We start from the raw sequence: 17427 nt of genomic DNA on the forward strand, positions 1-17427 counted from the left end.
ATGCTCCTCCAGACACAAAATGGCCTGGATATCCAAGACCTCACAGTGCCTGACACTACCTACACAAGACCATCATAAGAGGAAAAGATCATGACATCAAAATAAGAGACTGATTGAGATGGGGAGGGGATATGATGGAGAATGGAGTTTCAAAGGGAAAAGTGGGGGGGGAGGAGGGTATTGCCACGGGATAATTTTTATAATCATGGAAAATGTTAATAAAAATTGAGGAAAAAAAAGTCTCAAAGAAGGGCTGGAGAGATGGCTTGGTACTTAAAGGTACTTGCTTATAAAGTTCAATTCCCCAATAATCCATAAGAAGCCAGAGGCACAAAGTGGCACACGCTTCTGGAGTTCTTTTGCAGTGACACGATGTCCTAGCATACCTATCTCCTCAAATTCTCATTCTCTCCTCTTTCCACCCTTCTCTCTGCTTGAAAATAAACTAAACACTTTAAAGAACAGTGTCAAGGAGATGACCGTTGGTAGCAGTAGGTACATGAAAGTCAGGATCTGGTTTCTAATCAGGACAACAGTTCTCCTTTGCCATGGCTTATTTCAAAGCGGGGCAGGTCGAGTATGAGAACAGCCCAAGGGCCTGGGGAGAGGGCTCGGGGTGTGGGCATAGGAGCCCGAGTAAGACCTCCGGCACCGCAGAGGCTGGCAACAGCCACACACTCAATACACGTGGAAGAACTCGAAAACCCGCCGCTCTGCTCCGGCCTCCCCGCACACGCACACGCACGCCACAAAGCGCGGGCAAGAGAAGCCTGAACACCTCAGTGTACCAGAAAGAGGGGCTTGAAGGAGGAAGGGGACAAGTCAAGAAAAAGTCCTCTTCAAGCCTAGCTTAAAGGGGCCACCACAGGCCAAACATGGGACAACCTGAGGACAAGAACAAATAGCAGTAAAAGATATGACACATTCTAAGTAGAATCAGAGGCTGGGGCGACAGCTCAGTGGTAAAGTGCTTGCCAGGCAAGCATGTAGGTAAACGCTGGGCACAGCAGCAAGCATCTGTAATCATGAGCAATCCTGGTGTGGGCAGGGGGAGGCAGGGACAGGAGAATACCCGGGGCTTCTTGTGAGTTTCAGGTTCGGTGAGAGGCCCTATCATGTAAATGCCTGCAATCCCATGGCATTTGTAGCAAAAAGGGAGGCAGAGACATAATTGCATGGACGCTCACAAGCCAGCTAACCTGGCATGCAGCAGTGAGCCACAGGCCCGCCTGAGCTGGGCATGGTGGTGCACACTTTTAATCCCAGCACTCAGGAGGCTGAGGTAGGAGGATTGCCATGAGTTTGAGGCAAACCTGAGACTACATAGCGAATTCTAAGTCAGCCAGTGCTAGAGTGAGACCCTACCTAGAAAAACAAAAACTAACAAAACAGCAAGTCATATACTCAGCCTAGTGACATTTAATGCCTATTACAAAATTCCAGACCCTTCTTACAAATCTTAAAACAGATCCAGCCATCAGCAGTACCATTTGGGAATGCTATCAGAAGGAGGAAACTAAGTTATGCCAGGTTCAAAAACTACTAAGAGGGCTGGAGAGATGGCTTAGTGGTTAAGGCATTTGCCTGCAGAGCCAAAGTATTCAATTCCCCAGGACCCAAGTAAGCCAGATGCCCAAGGGGGTGCACATGTCTGGAGTTCATTTGCAGTGGCTGTGCCCATTCTCTCAAATAAATAAATGGAAAAACAAACAACAAAAACCAAACCTCAAACCTTCCTTGTATGCCTGGCAACGGGCAACGCTAAGGGCATTCTGATGTCAGTCGGCTGCGAGCAGTGGGAAAAGGGGAGTGCACTTACAGCCTTGAGCCCACACTCCAGACCGGGGGCAAGGAGGTAGATGAAGACACACACCTCATGCCTATATATGCAGTTATAAAAGCACACCGTGAGGGCTGGAGGGATGGCTTTGCAATGAAGGTACCTGCCTGCAAAGCCAAAGGACCCTGGTTCAATTCCCAAGGACCCATATAGGCCAGATGCACAAGATAGAGCTTGTGTCTGGAGTATTTGCTGGAGGCCCTGGCGCACCCATTCTGTCTTGTAAATAAAAAATAAACAAAAGATTTAAAAAGGGGGGGGCACACCATGAAACTGTTAGAGCCAGGTGTGGTGGCACATACCTTTGTATTTAGAAGCCTGCCCAAGGCTACACAGTAAATTCCAGGTCTGGATGACCTATAGTAAGGCCTAACCTCAGAAAACAAGATAAGAGAAAGTTCCTAAAAACCATGTAGATGTATGAGAGTATTTTTGTTTTGTTTTTTATTTGTTTTTCAAGGTAGGGTTTTACTCCAGTCCAGGATGACCTGGAATTTCACTATGTTGTCTCAGAGTGGACTCAACTCATAGCGATCCTCTAACCTCCACCTCCACAGTGTTGGGATTAAAGGCGTGTGCCACCACGCCCAACCTATAAGCTTTTTTTATTATTTATTTTTTATACTTATTTATTTGAAGGGGGGGGGATCAGACAGAAAGAGAATGAGTGTGCCAGGGCCTACAGCCACTGCAAATGAACTCCAGTCACATGCACCACCTTGTGCATCTGGCTTATGTGAGTCCTAGAGAATCAAACCTAGGTCCTTTGGCTTTGAAGGCAAGTGCCTTAACTGCTAAGCCCTCTCTCCAGCCCTGCACAAGCTTTTTACTGTTGCTTCCCCCCAGTTTGGTGACTGACCTGAAATTCACTATGTAGTCTCAAGGTGACCTTGGACACAGTGATCCTCCTACCTCTGCCTCACAAGTGCTGGGATTAAAGGCGTGCACCCCCACACCCGGCACTTTTATTCTTTTTTAAGCACAAAAACATACTAAGCTAAAATAACTGTGTGTGGCTTCATGTCATGAACTCATATTTAAGAATGAAAAAATGTGGGGGCTAGAAAGACAGCTTAGTGGTTAAATACATAAAATAAAAAAGAACGCAAAAATTTGGGCTGGAGAGATGGCTTAGTAGTTAAGGCTTACCTGCAAAGCCAAAGCCGGGTTTGATTCCCCAGGACCAACGTAAGCCAGATACACAAGGTGGTGCACACGTCTGGAATTCACGCGCAGTGGCTGGAGGTCCTGGCATGCCCATTCCTTCCCTCTCACAGGGGCACAGACAGACAATCCTAGCACTCCAAAGTGGAGTCACTGGCGTTCAAGGTCAGCCTCAATACAGAGTTCAATGCCAATCCGGGCTACATTAGACCTTTCTCCAAAAACAAAAACAGGGCACTGGGGATACAGCACAGTGGGAAGAGTACTAGTTTACCATGCGTGAAGCCCTAGCGTGATCCTCATTACTTCATAAAACCAAATATGGAGACATGCCAACAATTCCAGTACTCAGAGGCAAGGGCATCTGGAATTCAAGGTCATCCTTGGCTAATTTTTATTTCAATGTCAGCCGGGGCTAAGTTAAAAAGAGAGAGATAGGTCACAGGTGTCATTCTCTGGTGGAGTTCTTACCTAGCATGCTGCAAGCTTTAGTTCAATTCCCACTACTTCTTCCTGCTCCAGAATAGAGCAATTGTTCTATTAAAAAGGAAGTGTATTAAATTCTCCTGCCCTAACAAAAATATCTTGCTAAGATAAGAGGCTACGATCAAACTGGAAACCCGCACACCGCTCCCCCGGGCTCCCGTGGTGGGAAAGGCTCTGCACGTAAGTACAGCCGCAGCTCCTCAGACCCAGGCACTGGGCTGCCGGGGCAGAGCTGAGTTGCCCCTCTGGACGCAGCTCAGGGAAGAAACCCTCAACGAAACTTGGGACAGTTCAGAGCTGTGCGGGAAGTGCAGTCAGGGGTTCCAGACATCCTGTGTGGTGTAGAACTGGAGAGGAAGGGATGAGCTCTGGCAGGCACATTTCCTTGCCTTTGCAGAAGGTACCAGCAGGAGGAAGATCAGGGAAGAAAGGAGGATACACTAGGATACACTCCTTCCGGCTTGGACCCAAGCTCTCCCTCTCACTTGCAACCTTAGGCAAATGAACGGACTTCTTTCTCTTGGGCCTGTCTGTGGCAGGCCACTTTGCAGGATGTTCCCTGCTACCTGGAGAGGAGGTCCCTATGAGGCCAGTGAGGCTCTGTGTTGGAAACTGCCATGTGACCGCACAGGCTCATCCCGGTCCAGGGCAGGGCAGAGACGGCCGCAGCTTCCGCGGCCGCCAGCACTCCCAGGCAGCTGAGCTCTCCGTGCGCTGGTCGTGAGCTGGTCTTTGGGTTCACTGCACTTATCTCACACCTCTGGCACTGATGCTTCGTTCTCCCTGCCTCTGATAAATGCCACTTTGCACTGAACTCCCCACAGCCGATTACCGTTGCTCGTAACAATAAGACAAACCCCACAGGCTTTGCAAAGCAATACAAAATTTAAAAGGGGGATCAGGAGAGGTGGCTCAGAGGTTAAGGACACTTGCTTGCACAGCCAAGGCCCCAGTTCAATTCCCCAATTTTCACATAAAGCCAGATGCACAGAGTGGTCGGTGCATGCATCTAAAGGTTGTCTGCAGTGGCAAGAGGGCCCTGCTTTGCCCATTCTTTCTCTTTCTTTGTGAGTAAACAATTTAAAAAGAGACCCAAAAAAAAAAAATTAAAAACCTAAATGGGGCTGGAAAGATAGCTTAGTGGTTAAGGCACTTGCCTGCAAAGCCTAAGGACCCAGGTTTGATTCCCCAGTACAAGGTGGCGCATACATCTAGAGTTGGTTTGCAATGGGTAAAAGCCCTGGAGTGCCCATTCTCTCTATGTGCCTCTTCCTCTCTCTCCCAAATAATTAAAAAAATAAAAATAAAAAAGCTAGGTGGATTGCCAGGTGTGGTGGCGCATATATTTAATCCCAATACTTGGGAGGCTGAGCAGGTAGGAATTTAGACAGGAGTTCAAGGCCACCCTGAGACTACAAAGGGCATTCTGAGCTAGAGCAAGACCTACCTCGAAAAAAAACAAAAACAGAAAAAAAAAAAGGGGGGGGGGACCAGGACTCTCAGGCTGCGGGTCAAGTATCCCTCCTTTCTGGTTCTGGGCTGCAAGACATCAGGGGAGCCTTATGTCCATGAACTATGGTCCACCCACTGAGTCATGGTTCTGGGTGCCAGGAAGGCAGCCAGGGCAGGGTGGAGCCGTGCTCTCCTGGGCACTGGAGGTCACCACCACCTCGGAGCAGCCACACTTCTTCTTCTTCGTTATTAGTTTTGTATTCAGCAAATATAGGCAATTTGGTAGCATTATTAGGCTCATCCGTAACTTACCTCCTCCCCATTGTCCCCTCCTTGTTGAAGTATATGGGTCGTGCATTGTGGAGTTCGCCCACAGTTATTGGTGCAATAAATGTCTCTGCATATCATGACCCAACATGTGGCTCTGACATTCTTTCCGCCCCCTCTTCCGCAAAATTTCCCTGAGCCATGTTGGGTTCATTTTTGGTCTGCTTCAGTGATGAGGTGTTGGGGACCTCTGAGGCTGTCTCTCTGATTTAGGAGGAGTTGTTGGTCTCCTTCCTTCTTGTGCTGGTATCTGGTTCATCAGGAAAACAGCACCCTTGCTTGTTTCGCCAATTTTCCTTATTTCAGCCGGGGCCCTTTTGAGGTATGATGGGGTGGCTCTCTCCTTAGGATCTGCATCTATCTTTCTTTCCCCGGGATTTGCAGCGCAGCTAGGCGGTCGCCATCTTGGCCACAGCCACACTTCTGTATTGATGCTTGCAGTAAGCCAGATGGACTAGAATAGATTAGAGGTGAGCACATCCAGCCTCAGATTAGAATGATTCTCAGATCAGCATAGGCAAGATTAAGACCATACCTCACAAAACCAAAAAAGAAAAAGAGAAGGAAGAATTCACAGTATGTGGAGGTGGAATCCCAGCACTCGGGAGGCAGAGGTAGGAGGATCACAGTGAGTTCGAGACCACCCTAAAAGGATGAGTTCCAGGTCATCCTGGACTAGAGTGAGACCCTACCTGGAAAAATAAATAAAAAAACCAACACTGAGCATGGTGATATATGCCTATGATCCCAGCAGAGGCAGAAAGACTGCAGCATGCTCGAAGCCAACCAGAGCTACATAGTAAGACAATCTGCATTCAGCAACCGTACAAAGAGAACCTCTAAAGTTGCCAGGGGTGGCTGTGCACACCTTTAATCCCAGCACTCAGGAGGCAGAGGGAGGATTGCTGTGAGTTTGAGGTCAGCTTGGACTAGAGTAAGACACTACCTTGGGAGAGAAAACAAAAAAAATCCTCTCAAGTTATCAAATGTTACTGTTACATACTGCTGATGAGTGTAAACTGGTAAAACTATTGGGGAGTCATTCATCAAGTTTTGGGAAGTTGCAGATGCCCTTACCCTAATTTTATTCCAACAAAACAGAGGCATCAACACAACTGCCCAAGGAGATTACACTCATAAATAAACAAATCGTTCATGGAAGCACAATTGCTAACAGGAAAAACTTAAATACCTGAATGCCCACCTCCACAAAGCTACATGAACAGAAATGTAGCACACGCTCATACTTCAGAGCCACAGAAAGGCCCAGGGTGAAGCCCAGGACTTGCGGCAACGGTACAAACCGTGTGTGCATCTTATGCCGAGAGCCACATGTGCTTACCAAACACCCAAACTGTGGCGAGTGGGGAAGAGGAAATCAGGTTTATAATAATAATAGTAATAGTAAAACTATTTAACGTTAACTCATTTGAATAGGCGTATGTGGCTCCAAGCTATCGTAACAGGCAGCTGAGTCTGACAACTGCTCACAGACTGGCGGCTAACCCAGAACTACACTAGGTTCTGTTTGTTCACTGTAAGGTCGGGTCTCACTCCAGCCCAGGCTCACACAGAACTCGCTCTGCAGTCCTAGGAGACTCAAACTCATCGTGACCCTTCTACCTCGGCCTCCAGAGCGCTGGGATTGAAGGCGTGCACCTCTACGCCCAGCTGGGGGCTTTTTAATCCTTATGGACATACTAGTAGCTTTGTGGTTATCTACTGGGGGGGGGGGAAGGGGGACAGAAAGAACACAGATGATAAGATTATTATGACAATACTGAGAATATTTTAGTTTCTAAGATGGGCAGTTTGTTTGGTATGAACCACAGCTGTATGGATGTGTCTTTTGCATGTCAAGCATCACAATTAGCTGAGCATAGTGGTATCCACCCGTAATTCCAAGACTTGGGAGGCTGAGGGAGGAAGATCGCCTGAGTTCAAGGCCAGTCTGGGCTACAGTGAGACCTGCCACCACACTCACACAAAGATCACTGACACATGCAGAGGACTGGCAGGGTCTCATTGTGGCCCAGGCAGGCTGATACTTTCTCAACTCTGGAAAAAAGCAAAGAGGAGGAGGGAGGGAAAAGACAAGGGAAGAGACAGACACAGAGACAGCCTCTCCGCCCTCCCTTTATTGGAGCTCAGAAACATCCTCAGGAGACAGGACAGCATTCTCCATCTGGCTGACCATCCTACCTAAAGACCTGCTAGGAGCAATCCCCACGCTCTGCACGGGCATCTGCACACGCCCTCCCCTCCACCAGGGCTGACAGGCAGTTACAGCCATGAACCTCACGGTCTGGAGCTTGCAGTTCTGACGACTTGATGACATGACTCACTTACAAGCATTTCTCACCAGGTCCTTTTCTGGGGAATGCTGTTCTCTCTCACAGATTAAATAAATTGAACTATGAGAACTAATATATGGTAAGGCTAATCCGTTTAGCTGATCACAGAGACAGAGACATTCAATGATCTCCTTCAGGGTGGCTGCATCCTGTAGGAGAAGACATAACTATACCATTAATATTCCTTGAATCTGTGGCTAGAGTCGTAGCTCAGTGCTTTAGGCCCACATTCAATTCCCCAGTTCCCACATAGAGCCACGCACACAGTGGTGCATGTAACTCAAGTTTGTTTGCAGTGGCAGGAAATCCCATGTACCAATACTCTCAAACAAACAAGTAAAAACAGGCGGGCATGGTAGCTCATGACTTTAATCCCAGCACTTGGGGGGCAGAGTTAGGAGGACTACAATGAGTTCAAGGCCAGCCTGAGACTACATAGTGGTTTTTTTTTTTTTTATTTGTATAATGAACTTCAGGTCAATGCCTGGGTTAGAGAACCTACCTTGAAATTAATTATGGACTTGGACAGTATAAGGGGCCTGGAATGAGATGTGAGTCCTACAGAAGACTTCCTGTCTACCCTCCCTTGGTCCTCTCAAATACCCAATGGGATTCCAACTTGAAGGATTGTATCCTGCTGGGGCCAAACACCTGCCAAAGACGTGTGCATTCTGCCTTTCTCGCTCTCTCTCCAGAGACTGCCCTTCCTCAGGCCTGTGTGCCGGTGCTCCAAGGAAGCATTCGTGGGAAGAAAACGTGAAAACTGCTGTCAATAAAATGACACCCAGACCATAAAAAATTACATAAATACACTCGGGAGGCAGAGGTAGGAGGATTGCCATGAGTTCAAGGCCACCCTGAGATGACAGAGTGAATTCCAGGTCAGCCTGGACCAAAATGAGACCCTACCTCAAAAAACAAAAGAAAAAAACCCAACAAAACAAAAAAACATAAATATGTATATTTAAATATACCCTAGCTGGGTGTGGTGGCACACAACGTTAATCCCAGCACTCGGGAGGCAGAAGGATCGCTGTGAGTTCAAGGCCACCCTGAGACTACACAGTGAATTCCAGGTCCGCCTGGACCAGAGTGAGACCCTACCTCAAAAAACTAAAAAAAGAAAAAAGTAAATATTCCGAGTCTGAGTGTGTTAAGCATTGGACTACTAATAAATCAGTGAACAAAACCTTCCTTGGGTCTAGGCAGATGCCTGAGCAGTTAAAGGTGCTTGCTCACAGAGCCTGCTGGCCTAGGATGGCACAGGTGATTACCAATTACCCATATAAAGCCAGAGGCACAAAGGGGTACATACATCTGGAATTGGTTTGCAGTGGCTCTGGTGTACCAGTTCATTCTCTCTCCTACTGCAAATAAATTAGAAATTAAAAAAAAAAAAAATAGCTGGGGCCGGTCATTGTGGTGCATGCCTTTAACCCTAGCACCTGGTGGACAGAGGCAGGAGGAGCGCCATGAGTTCGAGTCATCCTGAGACTACATGGTTAATTCCAGCTAAGCCTCAGCTAGAGTGAGACCCTACCTTGAAAAAAATAAAAAAAAACCCTGAACATAACATGGTGGTGCATGTCTTTAATTCCAGCACTTGGGAGGTAGAGGTAGGAGGACAGCTCTTGAGTCCAAGAACAGTCTGAGATATAGTAAATTCTACATCAAGCTGGGCTAAAGGGAGATCCTATCTTGAAGGAAAAAAAAAAGAAAAAATATAGGTACAAATGCCACTGAGTTGTACAAATAAGAAACAAGGCTGGTATCGCTGAAGACTTCACATACTTGGGCTGCAAGGCCACTGAGAAATCCTGCTGGAACTGAGCTGAAAACCTCCTCCATGTAGACCAGCTGACAGAAAGCTGGAAGAAGGCATTCTGCATGCAGTTCAATGGGAGAGAGAGAAGTGAAGACACTCAACAGTGGACACTGCAAGCCTTGTATTTGGCCAGCCAGGCCAGATGAGCCAACAGGTGCAACAGTGACACGCCTGTTACGGGGGAAACCAACTAACTGCCCTGTAATTGGACTGGAGGCCTGCTCCATGGGAAGGAATACGTCCCTGATATGAAAACATACAACAGGGGTAGTCATGAGCCCTAGGGCTGTAACGTCTGCTGCTGTCTAGCTAAATGTATATACTATGTTCACCAAACCTCCCAGTAAGCATTTCTGTTAATGTTCGTACCCATATATTAATGCGACTCTCACTTTTTGTTAGAGAAGCTTCTCTTTTCAGAGGGCTGTGACCTTGGGATGACTCAGAAGACACCACAGTGCTAAGAAGTGACAGAGGAGTGCTCAGCACGGAAACACCTCTATTGCACCTTCCAAGGCTCAGGGTCTAATGTGGAAGAGGTAGTGGAAAGAATGTAAGAGCCAAAGGAAGGGTAGGGCTCCTTACAACGTGCTCCTCCAGACACAAAATGGCCTGGATCTCCACGACCTCACAGTGTCTGACACTACCTACACAAGACCATCGTAAGAGGAGGAAAAGATCATGACATCAAAATGAAAGAGACTGATTGAGAAGGGGAGGGGATATGATGGAGAGTGGAGTTTCCAAGGCGACAGTGGGTGGAGGGAGGGAATTACCATAGGATATTGTTTACAATTATGGAAGTTGTCAATTAAAAAAAAAAGCCAGGCGAGGCGCACACCTTTAATCCCAGCACTTCGGAGGCAGAGGTAGGAGGATCAGCATGAGTTCGAGAACAGCCGGGACACTACACAGTGAATTCAAGATCAGCCTGGACTAGAGAGAAATCCTATCTGGTGTGGGGGGAGGGAGGCCAGGCCAGGAGGAGGAGTAGGAGGACCTATGCTTGTTCAAGACCAGCTTGGGCACAACAGAGTGAAACCCAGTTCAGCCTGGGCTACAGTGAGACCCTACCTCAAAACAAAAAACAAAAAAAAACATAACTGGGCTGGAGGGATGGCTTCGCAGTTAAGGCGTTTGCCTGCAAATCCAAAGGACCCAGTTCAATCCCCCAGGACCCATATTAGATAGATGCACAAGGGGGTGCACACATCCAGAGTTCATTTGCAGTACCTAGAGGCCCTGTTGCGCCCATTCTCTCCCTCCCTCCCTCTTTCTCTGTCAAATAAATAAATAAATATTAAAAAACAAACACACAAATCCAGAACAGCGAATAGCAACATGTGGGTATGGCAATGGCCTTTTGTTTTCTCAATGTAGCGTTTTGCTCTAGCCCAGGCTGACCTGCACGCATTCTCCTGGAATCATGATCGAACAAGACAACCTTCCTTCCTCCCCTCTGCTTTAAGAAGTTCGTGTTAAAATAACTGAGGCTCACCTGATATTCGATAAAAATGCCAAAAATACTCATTGGAGAAGAGACAGCCACTTCAACAAATGGTGTTTTGAAAACTGGATAAATATCTGCAGAAGGATGAAAATAGATTCTTCTCTCTCGCCATGCACAAGAATTAAGTCCAAATGGATTAAAGACCTTAACATCAGACCGGAAACTTTGAAACTGCTAGAGGAAAAAGTAGGGGAAACCCTCCAACATATTGGTCTTGGCAAAGACTTTCTAAATACAACCCCAATTGCTCAGGCAATAAAACCACAGATTAACCACTGGGACCTAATGAAATTACAAAGATTTTGCACTGCAAAGGACACAGTGAAAAAAGCAAAGAGGCAACCTACAGAATGGGAAAAAATCTTCGCCAGCTATATATCTGATAAAGGATTAATATCTAGGATATACAAAGAACTCAAAAAGTTAACTAATAAGGAATCAAACAGGCCAATCAAAAAATGGGCTAAGGAGCTAAATAGAGAGTTCTCAAAGGAAGAAATACGAATGGCATATAAGCACCTAAAAAAATGTTCTAAGTCACTAGTCATCAGGGAAATGCAGATTAAAACTACATTGAGATTCCATCTCACTCCTGTCAGATTGGCCACCATCATGAAAACAAATGATCATAAATGTTGGCGGGGATGTGGAAAAAAAGGAACCCTTCTGCACTGCTGGTGGGAATGCAATCTGGTCCAGCCATTGTGGAAAACAGTGTGGAGGTTCCTAAAGCAGCTAGAGATTGATCTACCATATGACCCAGCTATAGCACTCCTAGGCATATATCCAAAGGACTCATCTCATTTCCTTAGAAGTACATGCTCAACCATGTTTATTGCTGCTCAATTTATAATAGCTGGGAAATGGAACCAGCCTAGATGTCCCTCAACAGATGAGTGGATAATGAAGATGTGGTACATTTATACAATGGAGTTCTACTCAGCGGTAAAGAAAAATGAAGTTATGAAATTTGCAGAAAAATGGATGGACCTGGAAAGTATTATACTAAGTCAGGTAACCCAGGCCCAGAAAGCCAAGCGCCACATGTTCTCCCTCATATGGGGATCCTAGCTACAGATGACTGGGCTTCTGTGTGAGAATGAAAATACTTAGTAGCAGAGGCCAGTAAGTTGAAAAGGAGACATAAAGGGTGGAGAAAGGAAGGGAGGAGGATACTTAATAGGTTGATATTGTATATATGTAATTACAATGATTGTAATGGGGAGGTAATATGATTGAGAATGGAATTTCAAACGGGAAAGTGTGGGGGTGGGGAGGGAGGGAATTACCATGGGATATATTTTATAATCATGGAAAATGTTAATAAAAATTAAAAAAAAAAAAAATAAAAATAAAAAAATAAAAAAAATAAAAAAAATAAAAAAAATAACTGAGGCTCCTTTTCATCACTATGATTTTATCTAGTTATGTAATAGGACTCAGCAACTAGACATTCCTGAAGCCAAATGACGCCTAGAGTTAGGAGATGGTGCGAACGTGTTTATCTTCTTGACTTTATCGGCAGGCAATCGCAGACCAGAGCAGCACAGTGACTTGATTGAGAAGCTGAGCAAACCAGAGCACACGCACCCTGTAGTCAAACAGCTCGTGCGCTTTAACGACACTGTATCCCCGGCCATCTGTCATCTAGAGCTACGAGTAAGGAGCCCTGCAGGTCCTGTCACGCCAGAACCAGCCGGGTCTACAGACTCAATGCACTAAGTGAAGGATCAAGTGTGTCTGTTCCATCAGAGGAAGCTAGGGACCTTGGCACCTTTCCCTGGTAGACTGGCTCAATGTGCCTCCCGCGTTGCCCATTTAATGAATGGGCACTGGCTTTGCTGCCACTCAACACGGAAACGTAGCACAAGCTAGGGAACAAGGGTCAACAAGACATGCAAGCCTTCCCTGGGAAAAAGAGGAGGCTTCAAAAGCAGACGGCCAGGCAGACCAACAGCCGTGTGGTGTGCGGGCTGCACAAGTACTTGCTTTAGGCATTGGATTAGACCATCCTTCAAGGGCAGGGGCCGTATCTCTTCTAACTGTGAACCCACAATCCATCACACTCAGCAAATGGTTAGTAACTTGGTTCCAGAAGGTCTTAGGTGATTTGTTGCCTACCAGGAAATAAGAATAAATTCTAGGAGCATTTTCTCACTTTGCTCTTCTTCCGGCACTTACTCTACAAACTCATGCTCTCCAAGATTGGCAAAGGTGTACCCATGGTATCCAAAGACATCGCCGGTGAAAAACTTGATGCTGTTTTTGTGACAGATCTGGTCGACTTTCACTATAACATCCCTGGAGCAGCAAGTCAGGCACACCTGTGGAAAGACAGAGTGACTGGTGTGGAGTGCTGCTAACCCTGGTGTCAGACAAATCTAAACAGACTCTCTGGACTCCTTTAAGCCGATTTAAACTGGTATGACAGGTTCTCTGAGTGCTGTGGTTAGAAGACAAAAGAAGAGCTGCAGGTCTCAGTGTGTAAAATGTAAAATGATGACGTAGCCGCTTTGCACGACCAAAGAAAGGGGCTTAGCTAGAAAATAAAACCAAAAAGTGAATTTGCTTCCCCTAAGCTATGAATATATGTAAACCACATTTGAGTGCTTTAATGAAAAAGTAATAACCTAGCAAATTGGGGCTGGAGAAATGACTTAGAGGTTAAGGCGCTTCCCTGCAAAGCCAAAGGATCCCGGGTTCAATTCCCCAGGACCCACATAAGCCAGATGCACAAAGGGGCACACGCATCTGGAGCTGGAGTTCGTTCACAGTGGCTGGAGGCCCTGGCGTACCTATTCTCTCTCCCTCTACCTGCCTATTTCTGTATCTCTCTCTCTCTCTCTCTCTCAAAAAAAAAAAAAAAACCTAGCAAATTCTTTCATTTTGGTTGTTCTGGTTTGGTTTGTTGAAGTAGGGTCTTACTCTAGTCTAGGCTGACCTGGAATTCACTCTGTAGCTCCAGGCTGGCCTCAAGCTCATAGAAGTTCCTCCTACCTCAGACTTCCCAGTGCAAAGATTAAAGGGATGCACTACTATGCCCAGCTAGACTATTATTCCTAAATTAATTAAATCTATTAAAATCCAACATGGAGTGTGCCTCACACCTTTATTCCAAGCACTTGGGAGGGTGAGGTAAGAATATGGCCTGAGTTTATAGCCAGCCTGGTCTATACACCCTACCTGAAATAAAATTTTCAGAAAAGCCAGGTGTGGTGGTGCATGTCTTTAATTCCAGCACTTGGAAGGATCACTGTAAGTTCAAGGCCATCGTGAAACTACATAGTGAGTTCCAGATCAGCCTGGGCTACCTCAAAAAAACAAAAACAGAAACAAGCAAACAATAAATAAATAAAATAAAATACATTCAGGTCTAGTGGGGCTGGAGAGATAGCAGTTAAGGCATTTGCCTTCAAAGCCAAAGGATCGCGATTCAATTCTCCAAGACCCACATAAGCCAGATGCACAATGGGGCACATGCATCTGGAATTCATTTCAATGTGCCTGTGTGGAGCAGAAAACAATCAGGTGTGTTCTTTTTTCTTTTTTAATTTTTTTAAATATTTTATTTGTATTTACTTTGACAAAGATAGAGAGAATGGGCGTGCCAGGGCCTCCAGCCACTGCAAACGAATTCCAGACACATGCACCCCCTTGTGCATCTGGCTCACATGGGTCCTGGGGAATCGAACCAAGGTCCTTTGGCTCAGCAGGCAAATGCTCTAACCACTAAGCCATACCTCCAGCCCGTTTTTTCTCTTTAGAAAGGATCTCATGTAGCCCAGGATGGCTCAGAACTTGATATGTAGGCAAACATGACTGACCTTAAACACCTGATCCTCTTGACTCTACCTACAAAATGGGGATTACAGGTGTGTCCCACTACACCCAGATAGGTGTGCTCTCTCTTTAATATTTATGCATTCATTTATTTGCGAGGAAAGAGAGTGTGTGGGCACACAAGGTCACCTTGCTGCAGCAAACAAACTCCACATGCACGGGCCACTTACTGCATTTGATTTTACTCGGGTACTGGGGACTCTGACCCTGGCTGGCAGGCTTTGCAAGCAAGTGCCTTTAACTGCTAAGCTATTATCCTAGTCTCTGGGCATGCTTTTCCTTAAGATAGAACACACACTGTAGGCCAGGCATGGTGGTGCACACCCTTAATCCCAGCACATGGAAGGCAGAGGTAGGAGGATCACCATGAGTCTGAGGGCTTCCTGAGACTGCATAGTGAATTTCAGGTCAGTCTGAGCTAGAGTGAGACCCTACCTCGAAAAAAAACAAAACAAACCAAAAAAAAAAAAAAAAAAACAAAAAAAAAACCCTGTAGCCTGCTATTTCTAACAACAACAAAAAGTGCCTCTGGCACCAAAATTAATCAGCCAATAGCGATTTCAGGGGAAAACACTTGCAGTAGAGCATGTATCCAAGCTCTGCAGATTCTGGAAAGAAAACACAACAGGTGGCACACACCTAGTCAGGGGAACATGTGCCACTCACAGGAGGAGTTTGCACACAGCATAGCACAACAGCCACAAGGGGCCAACACACTGGACCCACCTACCAACCTGGGCAGAGCAGCTCATAAAAGCACGTGAGGGCTGAGCAATGGCTCAGTGGTTAAAGGCACTTGCTTGCAAAGCCTAACAGCCTAGGTCCGGTTCCCCAATACCACGTAAGTCAGATGCACAGAGCTGTAAACGTGTCTGGAACTCGCTGCAGTAGCCAGAGGCCCCAGCGTGCCATCCTCCCTCCTTCTCCCTCAAGTAAGTATTTTCAAAGCACGTGGGGAAAGCTCAGAATTTCTAATTTGAGTGCTTTAGAACGCTACAACTATGTAGAACAGGCTAGCTCAAACATGCAACAATCCTCTGCCTCCCAAGGTCTGGGATTACAGGCATCAGCTCCCATTCTGACTTTCATCAGCGCCTGACTTTCGTGAATCACCCCAGCAGGATCAGCAGTCTGCGGACACTCACTGCGTCAAACTGAGTGAAGAATGACTCGGGCTTCTTCTCTATGTCCCCAGTGTCCACCTTCACATCCACCATGGGGTTGAGATTCTGCGCTCGCTCCAAGGAGGCTTCAGCTCTATTTCGGCCAACAGACCCAGTACGAATCAGGAACTGAGCTCCAGCACCTTCTGGAGATACCTAGGAAGAAGTTTGAAAATAAATTTTGAGGTTTTCTAGAAAGTGCATCTCAAAGACAACTTATTTGAAAAGATGCTAAAACAGATATCAAATTGTATTACTGTTCCCATGCAACTGGCCTACAGCAGACTCCCTGCCTCATTCCTACTGAAGCTATTAATTTACATTATATATATAGACACATACACTTTTAGTTTGTTTGTTTTTTCAGGGTAGGGTCTCACTCTAGCCCCAGCTAACCTGGAATTCACTATGTAGTCTCAGGTGTCCTCGAACTCACTGGGATCCTCCGCTTCCCAGTGCTGGGATTGAAGTCGTGCACGCAGGGCTCCATTCTGAGGCTTTAACACAGGATTTTTAATGCTTCTGAACTGGCCACTGATGGTTAGGGAGCGCCCCCTTGTGTTTTCCAGGGGGAATTACTCCAAACACAGAAGTCCATGCTTTCTTTTTCCTGTTTAATTTGCTTAGATTTTTAAAAAATATTTGAGGAAGCACAACAGGGCATCTAGCCACTGCAAACAAAGTCCAGACACATGCACCACCTTGTGCCTCTGGCTTACGTGGGTACTAGGGAATCAAACCTGGATCCTTAATCTTCCCAAGCAAGCTCCGTAACTACTAAACCCATCTCTCCAGACCAATTTGCTTAGTTATTAACAAAACAACTATTGGTAAGAACTGACTAAATACACACAATGTGTCAAGCCATAAACATTCAGGGCAACTCATGAGTAGCCTAAAAGATGCAGTACTAGAGCCGGGCGTGGCGGCGCACACTCCCAGCACTTGGGAGGCAGAGGTAGGAGAATCACCATGAGTTCCAGGCCACCCTAAGTCTACATACTGAATTTCAGGTCAGCCTGCGCTCTAGTGAGACCCTACCTCAAATAAATAAATAAATAAATAAATAAATAAATAAATAAATAAATAAAGCAGTAATGGCTGGAGAGATGGCTGAGAGGCTAAGAGCACTTCCTGTGCAAGCATAAGGACCTTACTAGGTGTAAGGTCTTCCATGTTTACCCGTAACCCCAATCCCACAGGGGAGCAAAGATCTAAGAAGCACCAGAGCTCATGAAAAAGCAATAGCAAGCTCTAAAGTCAGTAAAAAAAAAAAAAAATTCCACTCAAGCTCAAATTAAAATGGGCAGAGCCGACAGGGGTGGTGGTGCACACTTTTAATCCCAGCACTCTGGAGGCAGAGATAGGCAGATCGCGGTGAGTTCGAGGCCACCCTGAGACTACATAGTGAATTCCTGATCAGCCTGGGCTAGAGGGAGACCCTTCCTGGAAAAACCAAAAAAAAA

At 46.2% G+C, this 17427-nt stretch overlaps 1 protein-coding gene across 1 annotated transcript in view; it reads right to left on the reverse strand.

The window, feature by feature from the left end:
* Window positions 1–16120, reverse strand: part of LOC123454700 (centrosomal protein CCDC61-like) — a 251413-nt gene extending 235293 nt beyond the window's left edge. Inside the window, exon 1 of the mRNA XM_045133559.1 lies at window positions 15944–16120. The gene's annotated coding sequence lies outside the window, so the exon portion shown is untranslated. The remainder of the gene's footprint in view (window positions 1–15943) is intronic.
* Window positions 16121–17427: the final 1307 nt, after the last annotated feature.

This window comes from Jaculus jaculus, chromosome 14, assembly GCF_020740685.1.
Source record: "Jaculus jaculus isolate mJacJac1 chromosome 14, mJacJac1.mat.Y.cur, whole genome shotgun sequence".
NCBI lineage: Eukaryota > Metazoa > Chordata > Mammalia > Rodentia > Dipodidae > Jaculus > Jaculus jaculus.